Raw genomic sequence first — 23,766 nt, forward strand, 5'->3', positions numbered from 1 at the left:
CAGGTAAGCCGGTTGCAGTTTTGGGGTACGCTCTTTGTGTCCTCTGGGGCCTGCCGTCCCCACGCAGTCCTGGCCTGTGGAATCTGCGAAGGTTCTTCAGTTGGCTGGAGGGCGCAGTTGTGGGTGGTCGATCTTTGTGGAGGGCTGTGGTTGCGGCCTTGTTGTCTTCGGTTGAGCCTGCCACCCCATGCCCTTCGCCGTGATGTTGCTTGTGGGCCTGCAAACCTCCAGATCTCCTTCCTCCGCTTGGCTCAGCTACCTCTCACTGCTTAAACTCTACCTCAACTGTTCCAAAACTGCTGACCCTCCTTCCCTTCATAACTGGTGGCTCAGTTATACTGTTTTTTCGAATTTCTTATCTGAATGCGAATCAAGGTTAGTTCTTTGTCTGATTTTGGTGGGCTTCTTCAGGTGATTGTTGTCTCGTTTTTAATGGGCTCGCATGATGTTTATTGTTGTCTTCCTGTCCCCGTAACTAGACTTGAACTGAAAGCCATTGTATATGTGGAGTATTGATGGGTTCACATAGTTGCATTGATTGCTGCCTTCATGCCTTAGTGGTTAGTAGCAATTATTTGTGCAATATTTTGATGGGCTTTAGTTTCTTGTAAGATTAAATCTTTCTCTGGATTGATTGTTTTAAAGGGAAGAATGTGTATTCTGTCTCCTCTTGTTGTCTGGCTTCAGGCACCAATCACAATGCACTCAACAAGCCTGGGCATGTCCAGTCCCAGGCCTTCATGGGCCTGGCCTCCTGTCTGCAGGATTCTACACTTAACTCAGCAGTTGGGTCCTCTGCCATTAAAGTCCAAAAGTCATATCCTTGTTGATGATGTGAAAAATGTGGGAATTTTGAGAACCCTTCACAAATTAGTCTTGCATCACAATCACTGTGCCCATTTTTGGGGACAACCAAATTTTTAGCCCTTTATTCTTTTGAAGCCGATTCTTTTTCCCCACATTATCCCTTATGTTATGGAAACAGAAGATGCCAGCTGAACAGACAAATAAATAGACTGCAAGTGCAATCCTGCCATAACGTACCTACTTCATATAGTATTAAGGACTTTACATGATTTTTTTCTAGTATACAATACTTAGGTTTAGATTCGATATTTTTAACATATAAATCAATCAATTTGGTGTTAGGAATTTTTTTATTCATTGATGGGATGTGGGTGTCGCTGGCTAGGCCAGCATTAATTGCCCATCCCTAATGCCCTTGAGAAGGTGGGGTGAACTGCCTTCTTGAATTATTGCAGTCCATGTGATGTAAGTACACCCACAGTGTGGTTAGGGAGGGAGTTCCAAGATTTTGACCCAGCGACAGTGAAGGAGTGGTGATATATTCCCAAGTCAGGATGGTGAGTGACTTAGAGGGGATCTTACAGGTGGTGGTGTTCCCATCTGTTTGCTTTCCTTCTAGGTGGTAGTGGTCGTGGGTTTGGAAGGTGTTGTCGTAGGAGCCTTGGTGAATTTCTGCAGTGCATCTTGTAGATGGTACACACTGCTGCTACTGTGCATCAGTGGTGGAGAGAGTGAATGTTTGTGGATGGGGTGCCAATCAACTGGGCTGCTTTGTCCTGGAAGCTACTTCAGGGTTGCTGGAGCTGCACTCATCCAGGCAAGTGAAGTGTATTCCATCATACTCCTGACTTGTGTGTTGTAGATGGTGGACAGGCTTTGGGGAGTCAGGAGGTGAGTTACTCGTTGCACGATTCCTAGCCTCTGATCTGCTGTTGTAGCCAAAGTATTTATATGGCTAGTCCAAGTTCAGTTTCTGGTCAATGGTAACCCCCAGGATGTTGATAGTGGGGGATTCACCATTGGTAATGCCAATGAATGTCAGGGGGCAATAGTTAGATTCTCCCTTGTTCAAGGTGTTCGTTGCCTGGCACTTGTGTGGCATGAGTGTTAGTTTTCACTTGTCATCCCAAGCCTGGATATTGTCCAGATCTTGCTACATTTGGACATAGACTGTTTCAGTATCTGAGGAGTCGTGAATGGTGCTGAACATTGTGCAATCATCAATGAACATCCCCACTTCTGACTTTATGATGGGAGGAAGATCATTGATGAAACAGCTGAAGATGGTTGGGCCTAGGACATTACCCTGAGGAACTCCTGCAGTGGCGTTTTGAAACTGAGATGATTGACCTTCAACAACCACAATCATCTTCCTCTGTGCTAGGTATGACTCCAACCAGCGGAGAGTTTTCCCCCTGATTTCCATTGACTCCAGTTTTGCTCAGGTTCTTTGATGAGACACTTTGTCAAATGCGGCCTTGATGTCAAGGGCAGTCACTCTCACCTCACCTTGGGAGTTCAGCTCTTTTGTCCATGTTTGAACCAAGGCTGTAATGAGGTCAGGAGCTGAGTGGCCCTGGCAGAACCCAAACTGAGCATCAGTGAGCAGGTTATTATGAAGCAAGTACCGCCTGATAACAATGTTGATGACTCCTTCCATCTCTTTCCTGATGATGGAGAGTAGACTGATGGGTGGTTAATTGACCGGCTGGATTTGCCTTGCTTTTTGAGTACAGGATATCCCTGAGAAACTTTCCACATTGCTGGCTACATGCCAGTGTTGTCGCTGTACTGGAACAGCTTGGCTAGGAGTGCGGCATGTTCTGGAGCACATGCTATTGTCAGAATATTGTCAGGGCCCATAGCCATTGCAGTATCCAGTACCTTCAGCCATTTCGTGATATCACATGGAGTGAATCAAATTGCCAAAATTCCCTCCGTGCCTCTTCATTCTGCACGGAGGGGTTTCCTGTATGGGCAGCTGCTGTACTTGCTTATCTTCATCAACAGCCTGCACACACCATGACATTCCGTCCTGCTGTTCAGAGTTTGCGGGGCCCCCAGTTGAGGGCTCGCTATGTGGGAGTCTGCCCCTTTCCCATCAGAGATTTGGTGTGGAGGGTGTTGCACGCAGCAGTCCTGTATAACCGTAAGTTAAGATGGTTCACGGACTCCCAGGCTGCCTGTATTTTCTCCAGCCCTGACGAGCATGTGTTCCATGTGTATGCAGATTGCGTGAGGTTGGAGTGCCTTTTCAACCATTCTTAAATTCTGGTTGCACTTCAGCCCCACACTCCTGATCTTTGGCTACCCAGTGCAGAGGGGGGCAGGCACGGAAGATGACCTCCTTGCTACCCTGCTCCTGGGCCCTGGCCAAGGTGACCACGAACAGTTTCAGGCAGTGGGAAGTTCAGGTGGTCGTTCAGCCCGACTACCTGCCCCTCTTCCGTGGCAGCATTCGTGCCCGGTGTCCCTGGAGAGGGAGTATGCGGTATCCACTGGTACGCTTCAGGCCTTCCATGACCGGTGGGCACTTCAAGACCTGGAGTATATCTTCAGCCCCCAGAATAACTTTATATTTAATTTATTAAATTTCCTTTCAAGTCTTTTTTTGTGTTACTGTGCCCCTTAAAAGGGGCAGCCTCAGTTTAATTAGTTCATTTCTTAAATAGATTATTTTCCTTTTTTCATTCATTAATGGGACATGGGCATCACTGGCTAGGCCAGGCCAGCATTTATTGCCCATCTAGAATTGTTTAGAGGGCATTTAAGAGTTAACCATATTGCTGTGGGTCTGGAGTCACATGTAGGTCAGACCAGGTAAGGACTGCAGATTTCCTTCCCTAAAGGGCATTAGTGAACCAGATGGGTTTTTATGACAATTGACAGTGGTTTCATGGTCATCATCAGACTTTCAATTCCAGATTTGTATTGAATTCAAATGGCGGGATTCAAACCTGGGCCCCCAGAGCATTACCCTGAGTCTCTACATTCCTAATCCAACAATATTACTCTGCCATCACATCCCCTTGTTAAGTATTGGTACTCGGAAAGAGTGTAAAGAGAGTCAGTGGGACATTGGGATTGTAGTTTGGAGGTAGATATCTGTAATGCTACATCCAGTAAATAAATGTATGAACAAGGGAAAAGATTTATGCCTTGTTTCATACTTTACCATTTGGATTGGATCCATTTAGTAAGATGGGTGTGAGACTGGCAGTATTGATAGGTGTGTGAGAGGCAAGTGTTAGGTGTGAGCCCTCAGTGCTATGGAGTGCTGCTGAGTGAGTGATGGAGGCGTATTGCACTGAGCGGAGTGAGAGATTGGTGTCTGATCCATCAGAGACAGAGACAGCATGATTAATATCCCTGTCTATTTTGGTTCTTCTAACACTTGACTAACCTTTGATTCATAAACGTTTGAAGTGTTTAAAATGAATCCATTTGTATCACTTCTTCTTTCCTGCCCTACGAAAGTGATTAAACAGTGTTGACAACTGACAAGGTAAGGGCCTTCCAAGATTGGTAAGAAATTCTGAGCTGCATTATTTTATGAACTGTACTCTTGGAGGTGTTTTTTTATCATCAGGTTGAAGTCAGTTTGGTTTGCATTGCTATAAGTGCCAGTGGAATCTCAAGTGCTAATATCATTCACTCTCCTGGTGTAGCCTGACTTGCATCTCAACTTCAACTGCAAGCTCAGGTGTACCTAGGGATACCACCATCTGTCGGAGAGGAAAATCCTGTGCATCAATAAGAGCAGCTTGCATTTATTTAATGACTTTCACAGAAAAATGTCCCAAGATGTTTCACGGGAGTGTAAGAAAATAGCTGAATGCTAGGCCAGAGAGGAGAAATTAGCAGGTGGATTTTACCCAGAAGGAAAAAACAGTAAAAACTAGGAAATAAGAATACTGGTCTGAACTGAACTTGTATACCTGAAAATGGAACACCAATAAAACTGGGAAATAAGAGTACAAGTCTGAACTGTTCTTCCCTTCTGGGTAACAAGAGGCTTTAGAAAGAAGGAAGAACTGGAGGAAATTATAGAACAAGAAACCTAGGTAGTTAAGGAATGGCTGCCAATGGTGGGGGAAATATGGTGGGAATGTTCAAGAGCCAGGAGTCAGGAATGAGAGCTGACCATAGGCACTGGCTGGGGTGCTGGTTTAGGCTGGAGGAGATTGCAGAGATGGAGAAGGATGAGGCTGTGAAGGGATTTAAAGAGAGGATGAGAATTTTAAATTTGAGGTATCAGGGACAGGAGTTAATGTAGATAATTGGAGGTGAGAGGTCATGTGATGAAATCTCCCAGTATACAATATCCATTTGTCCTCATTAATACCAGAGGGAATTGATATCTCAGTTCTTTCCATGGCAGTATATATATTTTTATTTTAAGATGATTGTGTGATTAATATATACAACCTCCAGAGAATGAAACATGAAGCTCTTGTTTTACCTTTAGTGCATCCCAAACCTTATATCAACTCTGATTAAAAGTGTGAACCCTGATCAGATTCTATGTGCTGGAGTTGCTCCCATCTCCTGAATATAAGGTTAATCATGATGGTGACAGTGACCTCTGAAGGGTTTTTAGATGCAGGCAAACTGTACAAATTTGGTGAAAAGACCCTTGATCACAAGAATATACGTATTCCCTTTTACAGATTTGGTCACATGTCCAAACCAGTCCATCGAGATGTCTGACTTAAAGTCGGGTTGCTGTCCTGTAAGGAGGTCCTTTGAATGTGGGTCTTCATGCCTTGGAACGCGTGGGGCCTATACACAGTTCACTTTTGAAGTTTACTAAATATCATTGGCCTGTCCATTTGGTCTGCTTGTATTGGAAATACTGGAATATTACTTCCCCACGGCATATGGAAACTTATTAATTTTCTCAAACTGTTGAGGTATAAACTAAGAACAGGTTTTGAATCTGAAACCTGTTTTTTACTTTTTATGTTATTTGTAATTCCTGATTGATGTCTAGACCCTATCTACAATTTTGTTTCCTTCTGTGTTTCAACTAATTCCACAGCAGCAGCATCTTGACCTATGAAAACAAGGCAAGATGTATCTTGGTTTTCTTTCTGTCACCATCACTTCCACAGATATGTTCAACATGAAATCTTATTTGGTTCCTCTTAAATCACCAATATTACTGATTTCTTTAGCATCGTAATTCCCTTCTTTGTCTAACCTGAGGTTTTGAATGACTTTTAACATTCCTCCAATTACCCTTCATTTAATATTCCTGGGATAACCTGTCATTTCATTGTTATCTTTCACTCTAAGTGATGTTCCTTCCTAACTATGCTTCAGTTCTGCCGAAGGGTCATGAAGACTCGAAACGTTAACTGATTTCTTCTCCACTGATGCTGCCAGACCTGCTGAGTTCTTCCAGGTAATTCTGTTTTTGTTTTGGATTTCCAGCATCCGCAGTAGCTTTTAGCTTTTTGTTTTTATTCCTTTTTGCTGGACTGATCTCCTTAATTCCTCAATAATACAAGAGTTCTAGCAAGCTTTTACATTCCAGAACCAGGAGTCACTGTTTAAAAATAAGGGGTCACCCATTTAAACAGAATTTAGGCAAAATTTATTCACTCAGAGAGTGGTGAGTCTTTGGAACTGTCTTTCAGAAAAGGCATTGGAAGCAAAGTCTTTGGGCTGAATTTTCTGGCTGGCGGGGGAGTGGGTGCAGACCCGATCGCCGCCTGCAAACAGATCCGTGTCGCCATTTTTCACAGGAGGGCCAATTAAGGCCCGCCCAGCGTACTTCACGATTCCCATGCATAGCGAGAGTGGGCAGGCAGTGGTGGGCGCACTCAGCCTGCTGGGTCCAATGGCGACCCGGTGACCTGTGTAAAGGAAAGCCTGGCAGCCTTGAAAAGGCTGCTCGCAATGGCTGGGTGAAGGGCTCTGCAGAGGGGCAATGGACATGATGCAAGTCTGGAGGGTAGGCCATCAGGGCAGGCCAGGCCAGAGGGTAGGGCAGGGGGCCAGTGTGGCCCTCGTTTTTCTGATGACTGCCTTTCTGCCCTCCTTGAGGAGGTGGCAGCACGGCGGGAGGTGCTGGTTCCCCAGGACGGGAGGAGGAGGCCCCCCCCACATGACGAAACATGCCTGGGAGGAGCTGGCGGAGATAGTGGGGTGCACCTGGATCCAGTGTTGCAAGCGCTCTTCAACAACTTGTTGCACTCTGGCATGGTGAGGACAATGTTGGCATTGGTCACTTAACCCAGCAGGTCGGCTTTCCCCCGCTACTGTCACCACCCACCCCGCCAAGCCTGAGTGTAGTGACTGCATTGAATCATTGATGGCATGTAACCTTCGCTGGGTGGGCCAGCAGATATTTCCCATACCGAGGTCAGCCTGAGAGGGTGGTGAAGAGATGAGTTCTGCGCTGTGACCCACATGACTGGTGTGGGGTCAACCTGGAGGAGCTGCACCTCGGCGCAGTGCTGGAACTCCAGGACATGTCCAAGTCAGGGTGATGACCTGCTGGGAGGGGAGTTTCAAGGTGGCGTGGCAACGAACCATTTGCTGCCCTCTGCATTCCACGTGTTTGCGCCTCCTTGCAATGGAAGGATATACCTTGTGTCTAATGTGACGTAGGCAGCATGTGGCCAAGGTGGGGGGCGGGGGGTGGGGGGCGGGGGGCAGTGCGGGTCAGATGGGGAGGGTACAGGCTTGGCATCTTTGTGTGAGTGTTCAGCAGCAGTGGGGTGAGGAGGCTCTGGAGACCTGCAATGTTCCACTCTGGTTGGGCTGGGCCGTGCGCGAACAGAGTCCATGTATAATTTGCACAAATCAATGCTCTTCTCTCATTTTCAGGAGAAGAATGCTCATAACGTGGCAGAGCGTGCGAGGACTGGCAGCAGCCAGGCACAGTTAGCAATTCTCAGCTGGTTTGAGCAGGAGGCCTTCATGCTCCCACGTCCACTGGTGTTGGTGAGGCTGGGGTGCCATGGCCAGGGATGTATGGCCAGCAGTGAGGTCACCATTGTCCTCCCAACAGCCATAGCACTGCTGAATGTTAATTGATTTAATTTTGCAACATGGCTTGACCATTGCTTATGGAAGGATGAGTGCATAATGATCCGGGAGACAGGGATGCACTTTGTCATTGTCTCCACATTAACTTACCCAATATCCTTGTTCATCCTTTCAGCATCAGCGGAGCAGGGCCGGAAGGAGGAGCAGCAGAGGCTCCCTCTTACACCTGAGGGCCCTGAATTCTCACCAGCGTCACACCATCTCTGCCAGGCAGGCACCAGCGAAAATACTAGCACCTCGGTGAGAGTTAGAACATTGGCTAGTGTCCCGGAACACAGCGGTGAGGGCACTTCACAGTCACTGGAGAAGCTGGCAGAGACAGGAAGTGCCCATGGTGCCAGCAGTCGGAGGGCTGCAGGGGACCAGGCACATGCTCAGTCAGTGCCTGATGATGTGCCTCCGGAGTTGTCCGCAATGCAGCAGGGGCAGGAAATGCGGCTGGGTGTGTGGGAGCATCTGGGGGAGATACATGAGGCTATGCTTCGCTAGGTCTCCGTGGTGCAGGAGTCTACGCGGACGATCGCTGAAGCAATGAGCCACATGTCCGAGTGCCATGCGTCCTCCATGGGAGAGTGGCGACTCTCATGGAGAGGTTCCTCCGGGAGACCCATCAGGACTTCCTGGGGATGTGCTCTGACCAGCAAGCCCTCACATCGGCATTGACCTCAGCTGGTCAGTGCCAGTGTGGGAGATGGTCTGGGCACCAAGTTTCCCAGCTCGGTGCCCATCCATCCATGGTGAGCAGGGAGGTCCAAAGCGACCTCACATCGGTGCAACAGCTGCCTGTCGTCTCTGCGGGCTCCTCTCAGGGTGCTCCAGATGAGGGTGGCAGCTCCTCCGCCCCTCTCCCAGTGGCCATAGCATCTGGTAAGGCTGTGACAACTGGGGAGGTGCCAGCTGTGGAACTGGCAGATCTCTCCCAGGCGGGGCCAGCACAGGCTCCACAGGCCAGAGGACGGCCACCAAGATAATCGAGGCCAACAGGACAGCAGAGTGAGCAGGCTGTCTCAGATGCCACTCCCAGGAAGGGGGCAGCACCAAGACGTAGCACTTGGAAACATTAACATAAGGCACCTTAGGTACACCACGGGTTTATCACTGGTGCTTTAGTGTTGGCCTGAGATGAGGTCTTTATGACTTGCTTGGAATTGGAACACCTATGTCATTTTTTTGCCTTAAGTTTCTTTACTTGTGATATTAAACTCAGACATGTCACCATGGCTGAGGGTGCCTCGTTTTTTCTGCATGTGCATGGTTTCCAAAAATGCTATGAGTGCTATGTAGGAAATTCAGTTTTATTAGCAAGGCCCTTAGTTACTGTTCCTAATCTGGCAGGTTAGGCACTTAGGTATCGAGAATGAAACCTACTGCCCAGGCTTGTCCTGGAGGTCCATCTGTGGTGTGCTAGCTGAAGGTTTGTTGGATTAAAGCCTCCCAGGTGTCCCTGCCTCCCTGGCGTATGCCTGGGTCAGCATCTACCCCTTCAGCATTTCCCTGTGCGAGCTCATCCTCGGACTCACTGCTGGACTCATCGTGTGCAGCCGCAGACACTGCGTCTACATCTTCATCATCCATTGCATCCGCCCTTTCCAGCACAAGATTGTGGAGAGCGCAGCATGCAACCACTATCAGCGACACATGATCTGGGGGGTACTGGAGTGCGCCCCATAAGTGGTCCAGGCATTGGAAGCACATCTTGAGAAGACCGATGGCTCTCTCCACCACAGACCTTGTGTAGGTGTGGCTCCTATTGTACCACTGCTCAGCTTCTGTTCTTGGATAGCGGAGAGGTGTCATGAGCCACCTTTGAGGGGATAGCCCTTGTCACCCAGCAGCCATCCATCAAGCCAAGCTGGAGCACTGAGGAGCCCTGGGACCTGGAAGTGTCTGAGGATGTAGGCGTCATGGGAGCTGCCTGGGTACCTTGCACACACTTCAAGAATCACCATCCTGTGGTCACACACTATCTGCACGTTCATGGAGTGGAAGCCCTTCCTGTTGACAAAGGCACCGGGCTCACCTGCTGGAGCCTTGATGGCCACATGTGTACAGTCTATTGCACCCTGGACACGGGGGAAGCCAGCAATGGCCGCGAAGCCTCTGGCTCGCTTTGTCTGGCTTGCCAGGTCCCAACAGAAGTGGATGAAGGTCAATGCACGCCTGAACAGAGCGTCTGTAACCTGCTTGACACAAGTGTGGACAGCTGATTGGGAGACACCACAAAGATCACCCACCGAGTCCTGGAAGGAGCCAGAGGCATAGAAGTTGAGGGCAACTGTAACCTTCAGAGTCACTGGCATGGAGTGTCCACCCACACAGTTAGCGGAGATCTCAGGCCCAATGATCTGACAGATGTAGTTGACTGTCTCCCTGGAGAGACGGAGCCTCCTTCGGTACTGCACCTCAGAGATATTGAGGTAGCTGCCTTGCCACCTGTATACCCTGGCAGCAGGATCGTGGCATCTTCTGCGGCCATCTGCTGCCCTCTTCACTCCACGCGCTTGCGCATCCTTGCAATGGAAGGATGAATGTGTACTCCTGGCCTCTTCCTCATTCTAGCCCTCCCTTCTTCCTCATAGGAGGTGCCTCCAGTGGACAGTTCAGCTCCCAGTCCCAGGCTAAGGGAAAGCTTCCTGAAACCTGCAGGCCCAAAAAAGATTCCTCACTGCAGAGTGCTGACCTGAAGGTTAAGAGTCCAGACAAAGCAGTTGGTATGCATTTTGAAATATTGCAGATCACACAGGCAAGTTTCAAAAACTTTGAAAAATCATTACTTGACATAGCACACTCGTCACAACCCCAGTGAGCCCTCTTATCCTGCCTGTGGATGAGGTTTATACAAATGTGTCCTACTCACCTGCCCATTGCGCCCAAGCACCGACCCGAAGTTTGCACGGGCACCGAAAAATCAGCATCGATTGGTGAGTCAAGGGCCTTAAGTGGCCCATTAATTAATGGCGGGCGCGCATCGGATATCATCGCCTGCCCGTCGAATGAAATGTTGCAATGGCGCGCGGTGACGCCACTGTGTGTAATTTTACACAGACGTACGGGTCCGCCCCCGCACGCTAATGGGAAAATTCTGCCCTTTGAGTATTTTGAAGGCAGATCTGGATAGATTCTTGGTAAGCAATGCAGTGATATTGGGGGCAGGTGGGATGCAGATTTCAGGTTACTATCAGATCAGCCATGATCTTATTAAATGGTGGAGTGGGCTCGAGGGGCTGAATGACCTATTCCTCCTCCTTATTTGTATGTTCGTATGCAGTGTTAGAAACTGTATACATCACATTTTAAGCTGTATCAGCAGAACCCATTTCTTCTGGAAATCTCTTCCCAGTGACTCTATCTATGGACAATATTGCAAAAATGTTTATTGGTCCAGTAAATAGACTCCTGTAATATTTTTGCTCAACTTCATTGAAGGTGTTTCTCATACAGGCAATAACCTGAGAGTTTTTGTTGCAATATTTGAGATAGGATTCTGCTGATTCTATACATGGTATATCCTGTCTCAACATAGGTTTCCTTAATGGTGTCATGAGCTGCTAAACAAGGATTTTTTTTACTCTTTTCAGGCATCAATCTGTCCACTGCGCTAGATCCAAGATGCAGCTTGCTTTATGACCAAACCACAAAAATACTGCAGATGCTGGAAATATGAAACAAAAATAGAAATAGTTGGAGATACTCAGCAGGTTAGGCAGCGCCTGTAGAGAGAGCACAAGTCAGTCGATAATTCAGACACGTGATCCTTCCTCAGTGCCCTAAACATCAGCTAACTTGTGTACTTTTTACAGATGCTGCCTGACCTGTACCCAGCACTTACTTTTTCGTTTTAGTAGTTTATTGACGATTTAAATGATTTCGGCGCACTCCTCTGTGTAATGCCAGAATTGCACAAACCCAGGAAACTCCTTTTTCTTTCATGTTGATAGGTATCTCTAAATTCAGTATAACCTGAATATGGTTGTACTGTGACAGAAATCCACCCTATGTATGTCACTCATGTACAGAGCCACCCTTCTTTCATCATGACCCCCTTTAACATAACACACCTCAGCTGAAAAGGAAACCATTGATGTTTTTGGTTGGTAAAATTACATTGTTGCTTTGAATGGTTTGACTCCCTTTAAATCCTGTAATTCTTTAAGGGCTACTGAATTATTATAATAGAACTTATTCTTGCAATGTGGGAAATCTGATAAGTTATGCATAAGTTTCAAAGATGCTGCCTCAGGTAGATTATGATGTGCTCAGTTGCGTGCATGCACGAAATTCACACTCAGTTGGCTCACATTCCCCCCCTCCCCCCGCACAGGCAGCGCTCAGCGCTGCTACTTGCATTTCACGCTAGGTGGGCCTTAATTGGCCTGCCAGTTTGAAATTGCGGTCTGGTGCTGATCGCGGGTGACGGTCGGCATCCCAACTGCCCCCGCCCCCGCTGAGCCCGCCCACCAGAATTCTGCCCCTTGTTTCCTGTGAACTGCAGGTTACATTTTACTTTCTAATCTGCCTTTCAAAGAGTTGCATGACCAGAGAGTTAAAAGTTACTTGGTGTGAGCTGCTCCATGGATTGTCAACACTTCAATATTGAAATGAGTCAGTTCAGGATGGTGTACATTAACCACAGTCCCAATTTTACAACAAATAATTTGCTTATTTATAGCCGGGTACAAATATAAAGACAATGGCTCAAATACTAATAACACAATATAAAATACAAAATACGTACAATTTAAGAAATAGATAACTTGTCTTTGATATGACCCCGTCAGAAGAAATGTGACAAACCTTTGAGTAGTTTTGTCTTCTCGTACCACTGTTAACATCAGCTTATCATTCATGTAGGGAATTCAATGTAAGTTTTCCAGCTGACCTCATTTGAAATTGTAAAAACTACAGAATTGAAACAAATTTGTTTTAATCTATTTAATTACTCTGAAATTGGACTTTAGCCAAATTGAAGGTTTACTCCACAACTGGGCACTTTCAGTGAGGACACCTAACTAGGCAATCACACAGCCTATGGATCATCAAGTTGGTGGCCCATGAAATCTTGATCTCTGCTCCCTCTCAACACTGGGAGTGCCCAGTTGCAGAATCAGCCCTTATGTTATGACACACCAGATGATTTGTGCCAAGTGAACCAAACCCACGAAAGAAATTTGGTCACACTATCACAACGATTTTGCAATTTGTATCTATTTCGAGATGCATGCACTGAATTCAGATGTAATAATACCACCAAGACTTTTAGAGATTTTTAAAATTAAATTAAAATATTTATGACAAAAAAAAAGATTTCAAGCACATACATAAGACTACAAATTTCTACGATAATAACTCTTAAAATTCCTAATTAACCGGACTACCAGTTACACCCCCTTTAAGGCAACAGTCCAAAAATAGATTTTAGATTTTAAACAGATCCAGCAAATCAACACAATACCTTGGACAGTAGAATTCCAAATGGCTTTGCTCTAGCCTCAGTTTTGGTAGACAGCAGGCTTATGCACAAATGTTGGAGGCTTTATTAAGGCTAATTCACAAACTTCTGTTAGATCTCACATGGACTTTTCCTGACGCATAGCTTCATTCTCCTTTATATATGTTCCTCTCTTTTAATATGTAAATTCTATTGTTTCATATTTCTTTGAAACTGTATCTTCCTCACAATATAAAAACTTTCATGTTGCTACTATTTATTGTCAGTTACCTTTGGGAAAAATAAACAAATTCCTTAGGCTTGCTTATCTGGCTAGTTGTAACAGGCTAAAATCCCTTTGAAATCCAAATCTCCCTTCATCTATCTAAAAATGCAAATTCCGATCACACCTTACATGTTAAACCAGCATATATGTTTACTCATTAGCATGTAAAATACTGAGCTTCTTTTGATGAGTTAAAGCTTGCAGTCTACTTGGCTCCAAAAGTAATTAACTCACACACAGACAGACCCAACTATACTTCCCCTATAAACCTACTTCACAATAAACCAGAGAAATATTATGAAAATTATTGTACTTTCATGACATTTAACTTTTCTTAAATTCATAAATACACTGTAACAAACACAAAAATATAACTAAATAACATTAAAACAGCAGATACTGGAAATCCTCAGCAGGCCAGGCAGCATCTGTGAATAGAAAAATTAAGTTAATATTTTATGTCAACGACAATTTCCCATGATATCATTGACTTGCTTTTTGCTCTTTATACATACTGATGAATATTTATAGCATTTACTATCTTTATGTTATATTTCCAACATCTGCAGTATTTCACTTTTATAATATAAATAATGCATGTGTACATTAAACACAGTCCTAATTTTGCAACAAATAATGTGCTTATTTATAGCAAAGTGCAAATATAGTAATAAAGGTTAAAATACTAATAGCACAATGTCAAACATAAAAATGCAACGTTTAATAAAAGGTAGCAATGGGTACTTTGTCTCTGATGAACACTTCAGAGGAAATATGAAAAAACTTTGAGTAGTTTTGTCTTCTATTTTGTCCACAATCGACATCAGCATATCATTCATGTTGGGAATTTGTTGTAAGGCTTCCAGCTGACCTCACTTGAAATCGCACAACCTACAGAATTGAAATATTTATTTTGTTCATTCATGGATGTGAGTGTCACTAGTTAGGCCAGCATGTATTGCTCATCCCTAATTGCCTTTGAGAGGTGGGCAATAAATGCTGGCCTAGCCAGCCTTGCCCACATCCCATGAATGAACTAAAAAAATTGCTTCAATTCTGTAGATTTTTGTTTTAATCCATTTAATTCCTTTGAAATCATACTTTAGCCATTATGAAGGGTTTACTCCACAATTGGGCACTTCCAGTGAGGAGTCATGTTCGTCAGGAGACCTAATCAAGCAATCATGGGTAACACAGGGCAGAATCATCCCAGATTTGCACTAAGTGCGGTGGCAGGAGGGTAAAATAATTACCTGCCAGCCGCCAGGGTGGGTTTTCACACCGTTTCATCTCAAATCTGTCACATTATTTATGCATTGCCAGGAAACACACTGTTTCCAATGCAGGCGGGCTCTCATTTGCCCACCCGCCATCACCTCGCCACTTCACCATGCCGGGCGCCATATGTAAAGTACAGCTGTGTGCACAGATCCATGTGCTTCCAGCTTACATCTGCTGCAGGGAAGATGTCTATGAAAGGCAAAAAAGACTGTAGCTCCCAGATTCAGTGACGCATCACTAGAGCACTTTTTGGATGCCTTGGAGTCCCGCCTGATGTCCTCTACCCCTGCTCTGGCTGCAGAATGGGCAGTGGCATGACCAACCAGGCTTTGGATGTGGTGACAGCTGTGGTCAGCACCAATGCCCTTCAAAAGGGGACAGCCACCCAGTGCTGCAAGAGAGTGAATGATCTCCTCTGTTCCACCAGGGTAAGTCACTCTTTTCCTCACTCTCAACTCACACACTCACAAACCCATCACACATCCACAGGGCCCTCACTCACTGCCAGTTCAAAGGGCATCACCATTCAATCTCTCACATTCACCGTCATTGTCTTCATCCCATCCATGGGACCACTCACCACCCACACATGCCAGGCATACTCATCATCTGGCCTGGCAGGGGTCCTGCTTACACTTTCTCCATCTCTATTCATGCAGGACAAGCTAGTACACAACAAGAGGGAGAGGTCACAGACCGGTGGGGGAATGCCTGAAATCAAGGTCCTCACGGACTTTGAAAACAGAGCCATCCAGCTGGCCAGCGATGACCGGGACCAGTGCTGTGCTGACGATGAGGTCGGCGATGCTCCACCAAGTGAGGGTCCAGCAGTGCAACGTCCACCAGATAACCATGCTGTGAGTGATGTGTCCTATTTCACAGGCCACTGCCATTCAGTAATTATCTCTCCTTGCTTTCGCAGCACATCTGGGAGACAGCCGATGGAGCCCACAACCCAGGGCCTCCAATCAAACCCTGAAGAAACCTCTGAAGAGAAATCTGGGCACACCCTCCTTGAAGTCCCATCACAGCGCTAACCCCCTCCCTCCACCAGTGCAGACACACACACCTCGGTGGGACCTAGCTTTAGAATAGCCTCAGGATCACAATCTGGTGAGCACATCGCACTGTCTGATCCACAGCAGGCAGCGGCAGGGACATCCCTGGTGTCCGGTACTCGGAGGACTGCTGGAGGCTAGAAATTTGCTGAGTTCGAGTCAGATGACGAACCTCTGGACTTGGTCATGTCACAGTTGCTGGAGCTGCAAAGGCAAGCTCGGGAACATCAGGAAGGGATGTCTGCTGCACTCCTCAGATTGCAAGGCATGATGGAGGAGTCCATACGCCTTCACTCTGAGGTGATAGTGCGGCTTTGCAATGCACTGATGTCAACACTGGCAGGATGGCAGCCGCCATGGAGAACTTGGGCCAGGACATTTGTCCTGCACTGCTGCATGAGCTCAACTCCATTACTGATGCCAAAGTGTGTATGTGAGAGGGGCGCTGGGCAGCTTGATCTCATTCTAGCTATCCCTTCTCTTCAAGGATTCACCTGGGGCCTTCGGGCACCCATAGGGAGGAGGATCAGCAGGTGCACACTCCAGGTCCATCCACCCAGGTGACTCCGGGAACGTCCGGCCCATCCAAATCCCCTCTTCCCGTGACCTCAGCAGCTCCAGCTCCACAATCTGAGGAGGGTGCCACTGTCAAACAGCAAGACCCTGAAAGCAGGCCGGGGCCCTCCAGGTCTCGGCCCTCCAGAGGACGCCCGTCAAGGTCATCACAGACAGGGTGTCACAGTCAGCAGGCTGCCTCCACCTCTCCTGTGGACATCCAGGGAGCACCAAGATGTAGTGGCAGGGTTAGGAAAGTTAAGAAGAATTAATTGCACAGGCTGGGCATGGGTCTTAATCGCTTCCAGTTCCCTAGACACGCGCAGTCTTTGGTGACACTGGTTCTCGGTCATCTGCAGGAATGAAAGGCAGCGTCTAAAGAACTTGGGTGTTGCTAGGTGCTGACTAGCGAGGGCTTGCTATGACTCATCGGCGGTGTGTGTAGGAGCCCCAGCCGCCCCTTCTTCCTGAAGTTGCTGCTTCTGCCTCTGCGCAGCAAGGAGCCTCAGTCGCTCTCTCCTCTGCTGTCTTCGCTCTCTGCAGACCACCAGACATACTGCTAGTTCACCAGGCTCCATGTTCCTGTTGTACTCATCCTGCAGGATGACAGAGAGAGACGTACGGTTAGCATGGGAACCTGTCCTGGTAAAGTATGAAGGTCCCTTAATGCATCCCGGACAGTGCTGGCCACCACTTGGATGGCCAGGGATTGGTGCGCTGCATGGTTGCCCAAAAGCCCACCCACCTCCACCCCACTCCAGCTGACCAATTGGCAGCAGCTTTGCCCATTGGACTGCATGCCGTGCTCTCAGCTCAGGAGCAAGCATTCTCCTAACCCGCACTGCAAGGCTGCACTGTTAGCTTGAACCATGGGGGAGACTGGTCCAAATGGTATGATGACAGTGCAAGGGGCTGTGAGCACCTCCACCAGTGACTGTTCCATGGTCAGCTTTAGCAAGGAGAATATTGTACAACGTGTACAATATTCCAACTGCTCTGCAGACCACTAAAATGCTCATGACTCTGCAGTCTGTTCCGGGGAAGATGAAAAGCTTTGGAGCACTTTGTGGCACTTTGATGCCTTGGCGTTGCTTGAGTGGGCAGATAAGCTAGAAGGCTGATTTCAATCATATTGACATGGCTGTGCCTGATCTGTCTCAGCTGCAGAGGAATAATTACTTTATATGGGTTTCCCTAATGCATGGCTGCTTTTCTCGCCCACCTTATCCCCCCACCCCAAATGCTTGTACACCATATTCAACGGCATTGCTGTCCTTGCCCTCACCCCCCCCACTACAAGTCATCTCAACTGCAGGGCTGCTCTTGCCCACCCACACAAGTCACCTCAGCCACAAGGCAGCCCTTGACCTCCCCCACCCTGCTCCAACAAGTTGCCTCAATGGCAGGCTGCACTTTGACCCCACCCCAAACACTCCTCAAGCTTGAAGCCCAACAGGCAACCCTGGTGAGCACTGCACAACGTTACTGTGTACTCATTTCCGAGTTCCCCTGAAAGTGCAGCCCACCAAGTGCATGCTTTTTATGTGCTGCTGTCAAACACGTCGCCATGCTTCCCCACCAATGTGGACAGACGATCCAGCGGGAGAGGGGGGTACAATTCCAGCGGGCCAGCCTAATAATGACAGCCTGATGCATTACAGTGAGGTTCCTGATGTCCGATGGCGGGAAATGCGGACCGCCATCGATGGGCTGAGCGGACGATTGCGAACTGGTTTCACGCCGTTGTAAAACCGATTGCGCTATATTGTCTGCTCATGCCACCAAACACGCCTGATGCTGGCAGGCATGGAAAATCCCGGCCAGTCTATGGTTCATCAAGCTGGTGGCCCATAAAATCTTGACCTCTGCTCCCTCTCAGCATTGCTCCTCACTGGGAGTGCCCAGATGCAGAATCAGCCCTTAATTATTCTTAAATTCATAAATACATAGTAACAAACACAAAAATATAAATAATTAACATAAAAAAACAGCAGATGCTGGAAACACTTGGCATGCAAGGCAGCATCTGTGGAGAGATGTTACTGTCCCCATAACCTCTTATTCCCTTGTTAATCAAAAATCTGTCCATCTTAGCCTTGAATATATACAATGACCCAGCCTCTACTGCTCGCAGCGGGGAAATAATTCTAAACACGAATGGCCCTCTTAGAGAAGAAATTCCTCCTCATTTCTGTCTTAAATGGGAGTGCCCTTATTTTGAAACTGTGTCCCTACTTCTAGATTCCCCCACGAGGGGAAACATCCTCTCAGCATCCAATGTATCAAGACCCCTCAGAATCTTACACTTTCAATAAGATCACCTCTCATTCTACTAAACTCCAATCAAGTCTAGGCCAAACCTCCTCAGCTTTTCTTTAGAAGACAAAATCCCTTATCCCAGGAATCAGCCTTGCTAACCTTCTCTGAACTGTTCCAAATGCAAGTGTGTCCCTCTGTAAGTAAAATGATCAAAAATGTACACAATACTCTAGGTGTGGTCTCACCAATGCCCTGCACAGTTGTAGAATACCTCTCTACTTTTATATTTCATCCCCCTTGCTATAAAGGCTATCATTACATATGCTTTCCTATTTACTTGCTTTACTTGCAAGCTGAATTTTTGTGATTTTACATAAGGAAACGCAGATCCTTCAGTACCACAGCATTCTGCAGTTTCTCTCTATTAACATAATATTCTGCTTTTCGATTCTTCCTGCCGAAGTGGACACATTCACAGTTTCTCACATTATACTCCATCTGCCAGGTTTTTGCCCACTCATGTAATTTATCTGTACCCTTTTGCAGATTCTTGGAATCATTCTCACAACTTGCTTTCTTACCTAAATATGTATCATCAAAAAAAATTGGCTACAATACAGTCCTAAATCATTGGTATAGATTGACAATTTTTTGAGGCCCAGCACTGATCCCTGCAACAATCCACTAGTTACAGTTTGGGAATCCAAATACACCATGTCTACTGGTTCCCCTTTATCCACACTGCTTGTATGTCCTCAAAGAGCTCTAATAAATTTGTCAAACATGATTTCCCTTTCGCAAAATCATGTTGACTCTGCCAGATTGTATTATTCTAGCATTTTCCCAATGATAGATATTAAACTAACTGGTCATTAGTTTCCAACAGGCGTGTTACATTTGCAGTTTTTCAATTCACTGGGACCTTTTCAGAATCTAAGGATTCTCTATTTAGAGGCCCTCGCTGCCTGCCTGGCTTTAGCTGCAACCATAGGCCAATCTGTGGGGTCCCCTCCACAATGCTGACCCAGTTTTAAATTTAACGTTGAAAGAGTTGGTGTGAACACGCCTCCATCTAGAGGTGCTCACTCTCCCAATTACTTGATAGGTCAACCTGTTGATTTTCAGTCTCCTGCTGACCCTCCAGCTTTGAGACCCCGCCTAGTGAGACCACCCTCTGGCCTGTTAATTGGCCAATTCAGGGAAAATCACAGCAGGGTGATTGTTTCCCCACAGTGCTGGCTTCTAACTTACATTTGACTGTGAGATGGGGATTCTAAAGTCAGTGGAAAAATGCTGCCCTTGGTTCCTGATCTTGGCTTTATGTTCCCATGAGTGTGTTGTTTGTTGTACAAAAAAGTTGAAAGTGGGTCTAAATGGAAGGCAACATGGTGCAATCAGTAGGAATATCACCTTTGTATCTGGAAAGCTTCAGACATCTCCAATGAGCCTCTTTGAAATTTTTTATTCTTTCATGAGATAGTGGTGTCACTTGTAAGGCCAGCATTTGTTTCCCATCCCTATTTGCTCTTGAACAGTTAAAGAGCCAACCATGTTACTGTGGATCTGGAGTCATGGGTAGGCCAGACCAAGTCATGATGGTCAATTTCCTTCCCTAAAGGGCATTAGTGAAGTAGATGGGTCTTTGTAACAATCAATGATAGTTGTTATGGATGCTATTACTGAGACTACCTTTGTATTCCAGATTTATTTATTTTTCAATCTCAGCTACTATGATGGGATTTGAATTCATGTCTTCCTCCATCAGCCTGAATCCCTGGATGCCAATGAGAAGAGGCTCCCTTTTATTAACAAGGAAGCATGCAACATTATCTGTAATGCATTTTGACTATTACTTCAAATGTTTACATATAATAAAGAACAAATATATACGTAATGGTTTGTATTTTTTTTGTATATATTTTCTTAAAGCTGCACATAAGGGGACCGCACCATATAATTACATAAGATATGGTGGCCTCACCAACCTCACTCAGTAAGGAACTATTTCAGAAATCAGTGCAATTGTCACTCCTCTGTAGTGTATCTTATTTCACTGCTTAATGTGGATTGCAAAATTCTGTCCCACATCATCACCAATCACGCCAAATCTGCTCTGGAGTTGGTGATCCACTGTGATCAAACCTTCACTGTGCCCAGCAAGAAGACCTCTGATTACCTCATGTTACCCAGGGATACGATCGCTTAAGTGCAGGACAGGAGGTGGACATCTGCCTCATCAGCTTTGACTGGGGAGAAGGTCTTTGACAGAATATTATCCACCTACATGATGAGTGTGCTCTCAAAAATGGGGTTTGGGCAGGGAATCCACAATTAGATCCAAATGCAAACATCAATATCACAGTTTCAATCAATGGATGGGAATTGGACAGCGCTCTAATCAAATCTAGAGTCAGGCAACATTGTACTCCCTCCTCTGTCTTGTATGTGTGTTGTACTGGATCCTTTACCATGTCAATCAGTAAGGATGCAGGCAAAAAGACAGCGGAGGCCCACAGGTCAAAGCCTCCCTGTACATGGGTATAGGTCTGACCCATACTCCACCACTGCGGTGTCCTGATCACCTGAGCCATCTTACGCTTTATCTGGAGATCAAAGATGGAACATGCCTGAAAGGACACCCTGTCCAAATCTCTAGATAAAGCAGGGTGTGGGGGAGAAATGTAACAATGTCACCTTCATACTGATGGCCAGCTTTGTGTACTTTTGCATCAAGCTATGCATGGACGCTCAATATGGAAGCACCAAGTGTTACTTCATTCTGAGATTTTTTTATGTCCTCAGTGTTGCAACAGATGGATTTATCCAAGTTGTAGTCCAACAGTCCATTAAGTTGGACCATGCCGCATCACCTATCCCTGGTGAAATGGTTTATGCAGAAATATACCTTTGACCACAAGTCTATTAGCTAGTTGTCCACACGTATAATCCTTCAGATCCTTCAGGGAAAGGAGATGATGGATCCAATTGGATATCTGGCTAAGCAGACTGTCAAAATCATTTGGCAGAATGCCTCATCACCAGAACTTTCAAACAAGCGCCAAGATGTCTCTAATGGTGAGAAGGGCACTCAACATCAGATCCTTCATGCATACCCAGGGTCTTAGCATCACCGTCCACTCCCTTGAGGTGTCTGCAGTGGGGAAGTCCCCGTTGTCCACTTCCTTCTGGAATGCGCCTTTGCAAAGTAGGCCTGGAATGAGCTGCAGTGGATTCTGTTGAGGTTCATCCTGAGCTGCTCTGTAACACAGGATGTACACTAAGACAAACATCAACTGCTGCTGGGGGGCCATCAACTTGCTGAAATACAGTCTTTAATTTGACTGAAACATGTTTGCTTCCAGTGCAAATATTTGGCATGACCGAGTGTTGCAGGCTGACAAATTCCGTGACCCAAAATGTATCTCTTCAAACAAGCATGGACAGGAGGGAGCTGAGTTCTGTCCTGACTACAGGAGGATGTCCTGGACGTTCAAGCCCAGAGAGACTGATGAGGTTGAAGAATATGTCCCCACACGGTTTCTGTGCATTTTACCTTCTTTATCCCTTAACTGCAAAATCACTTTTCACGTTGCATGACAAAGTGCTTTAGTTAAACAGCTTTCTCCCTGCTTACCCTTGTTAGCAAACATTCCCTTTTCCATAAAAGCAAAAAACTGCGGATGTTGGAAATCCAAAACAAAAATAAAAATACCTGGAAAAACTCAGCAGGTCTGACAGCATCTGCGGAGAGGAACACAGTTAACGTTTCGAGTCCGTATGACTCTTCAACAGAACTAAGGAAAAATAGAACTATATCCACTTTTCCATCACAGTTTCTTTGAGCTCTCCAAGATCCTGAGGGAACAGAGGAAGAGAATAGCAGCAGAATTGAAGAGGAAATTTGACCTGGCCCTTGCGGGCACCAGCTCAGATTTGGCTGTTAAGGAATTGTTTCAGTCGACGAAAGGGTTAAAATTTAGCTGGACTAAAATACAGTTATAAGTCCTGGTGGAAAATGCAGACACAGAAAATCAGACACGGACAAACAGACAGAGGCCTTGACAGCTGTTGTGATGTCTTTTTGAAGCTCCCACTGGTGCCGAGCATATGTGTTCTTTCTACTGCTGTGGGAGGGTAGCTCATTGATGAGATCCTGCAGAATTGTATGTTTAAACATGCGTCCTTTATTGGTAGTCTTTAACCATTGACAGTTTCCATGTTACAATCTTGCATGGAGCTGTTACTACCATGCGTGCAAGCTGCTTAGGGTGCTGTTCTTGGCTGTTCTGTGAGAATGTACCATATGATTCTATGCCATCATTTCATCAGAGGTGCTATTCTCCAGTCCCACATTAACCCTTGCTCTGCTGAGCACCTTTACATTATACTGCATACAGACACATGTCACAACAGCCATGCATTTTCAGACAGCGAACCAGGGTTAAACAGATAATGCTGGTGTGAGAGAAACAGCTTGGTCATTTACAGTGAGAGAGTGTGAGAGAAACAGTGTGGTCATTTACAGTGAAAGAGTGTGAGCGAAACAACGGGGCCATTTACAGCGAGAGAGTGTGAGAGAAACAGTGGAGCCATTTACAGCAAGAGAATGTGAGAGAAACAACGAGGCCATTTACAGCAAGAAAGTGTTAGAGAAACAGCGAGGCCATTTACAGCAAAAGAGTGTGAGAGAAACAGTGTCGTCATTTACAGTGAAAGAGTGTGAAAGGAGCGGGACTATTTACAGTGAGAGAATGCGAGAGAAACGGCGAGGCCTTTAACAGTGAGAGAGTGTGAGAGAAGCAGCACAGTAATTTACAGCGAAAGAGTGAGAGAGAAACAGTGTAGCCATTCATAGCAAAAGAGTGTGAAAGAAACAGCATGGTCATTTAAAGGGAGCGAGTGCCTTAGGGGCGGGGCCCTTAGTGGGAGAGTGAGAGAAGAGTGTGAGACCATTAAGGAGTGCTAGAAAGAAAAAAACATGGACAGTAGCTGATTGGCGAATAGGATTGGTGAGCATTTCTAGTCTTTAAAGT

The sequence above is a fragment of the Cetorhinus maximus genome, chromosome 3 (assembly GCF_964194155.1).
Source record: "Cetorhinus maximus chromosome 3, sCetMax3.hap1.1, whole genome shotgun sequence".
Taxonomy (NCBI): Eukaryota; Metazoa; Chordata; class Chondrichthyes; order Lamniformes; family Cetorhinidae; genus Cetorhinus; species Cetorhinus maximus.